Here is a 1,971-nt window from a genome sequence, read left to right as displayed (position 1 = left end):
GGCATTATCTGTCACCACAGATAAGTAAAAAAATCCTCATATAATCTGGATGAGGCCCATGGACCGCAGGTTGGACACACCTGCTGGGACCTTGTCAAATGTTCATCACAACTATTCAGCCCACTTCCTTCCCTAAATTATTACTCAGGTCATTAAGAACCCAGTCATCTGGTCTCACTGTCTGTCTCTCTCATCCCACTTGATCATTATTCTGATAAAATCAGCAAGTCACTTTCTTAACTACCCCAAGGACCTTGCCGGTACCAACATCTTCACCCCTTCTGAAATCTTAAACTAAGAATTCCACTTACTGTTCACAACCTTCACTCTTTTCCATTCCCCTACTTGTACTGAAGCTACACCAGGAGCTTAGGAAGACTATCGATCCTTGCATCATCCTTCTTTATTAGCCCAGGCTAGTCTCTCCTGCCCACCCTGCAAACCCATTATATCAATCACTTCCACAGTGCTCTAACAATGCTGTCACTTTTCCTCTGTCTGTTCGTCCGCCTTAGCCCTGCCAGCCGTAACCCAGAGGCAGTGCTTTCCATTTCCCACGTATGAACCATTAAATGTTGCTAGAAAAAAAATCACCTGGCTATGTAGATCGCCACCACTATAAATCTATGACTTCACATCCCAAAGGGACTCCTGACTACTGTCCAGCAGCATTTACACTGGTCGTTATTCAGCTTCCTCTCGCATTTCCCGTGCAGACAATCTGCCACTCCTTCAAGCCCTCCAAGACTCCAACCCCTTCTCCCACAGATGACGGAAGCTTATACGACACTGGAAAAGTGGAGTCGCAAATGGTAAATAATCTCCCATCCCAGTGAACTACCCTTTCTCTCATCCTTTTTTTCTATTTTCTATTTTGTTGCTGTTGTTCAAGGACCTTCTTGATATCTGTGTCTTGATATCTGTGTCTCTTCCTTAAGAGACACAGATATCAAGAAGGAACTTGAACAACAGCAACAAAATGAGAGTCTGTCTCAGAAAAAAAAATAAGTAAAATGAGTTTCCACACTTGACTTCCAGATCTTCTCAAATCCTGAGGTCATTTCTACTTTCTCGTGTGTTCTTTTTTCCCTTCTAGTTTCTGGATGCAAATTAGAATCACCCGGGGTAACTTTCAGATAGCCCGAGGCTGTGACCCCCATCCCACATCAATTAAATCAGATTCCCTTGAAGGTGGAACCCAGGCATTTATTTTATTATTTTTCTTTTTGTCTTGGGAAGGTTTTATAGTTATGATCTTTTTGTTGAACCTTGACACTTTAAAAACATAAAAATATATGTATATCCGGGGGGGCAAAAATACATTCTGACAGTTTGAAAATATTTTCTATTTTTTTCTTTACTAACAATATCTTTTGATAACTCAGCTTATTTAACAATCACTAAGCATGTAGGCACAAACATATCTAAACATATACACTCACACAAAATTTCAGTACATTTCACTGTCCAACTCTAGCCATAAGACAGTCTACAAGCTTAAGTTACACTTCAAGGTTTCACTTACTAGTCACTTTTCTTCAATCTCCAGCACATATAGTGGATTCTAGTAAAACCATTCTTCTTAGACATAGGTCTGCAGCTATAATTTGACCATTCAGACAAAATTCTTCCAAGAGACTTTCAGATGGACCTTTTCCATGTTGTGACAGAACCCACAAATAACAAACAGAGACAATACAGAGAATTCTCAACACAAAATGCCAGGGCCTCTGATACAAATGGGAATTCAAAAGAGGACAAAATACCACGTTAAAGGGCACCTCACACCATGTGCCCCAAGTGCCCTGCAGGGCTGGAAGGTCAACCCTTCCTAAACGATGGCCTCATCCCCTGATTTTCTGGGAACTGCAAATGAGCTCAATCCAAACCAGGTTTCCTAGTCCCACTGAATCATGACTTCTACCAGGACAGTACTTCCAAAGCAAATTCAAACAAAATGCCCTGCTACAG

This window comes from Nycticebus coucang, chromosome 10, assembly GCF_027406575.1.
Source record: "Nycticebus coucang isolate mNycCou1 chromosome 10, mNycCou1.pri, whole genome shotgun sequence".
Taxonomy (NCBI): domain Eukaryota; kingdom Metazoa; phylum Chordata; class Mammalia; order Primates; family Lorisidae; genus Nycticebus; species Nycticebus coucang.
Note: the sequence above shows the minus strand (reverse complement) of the source record.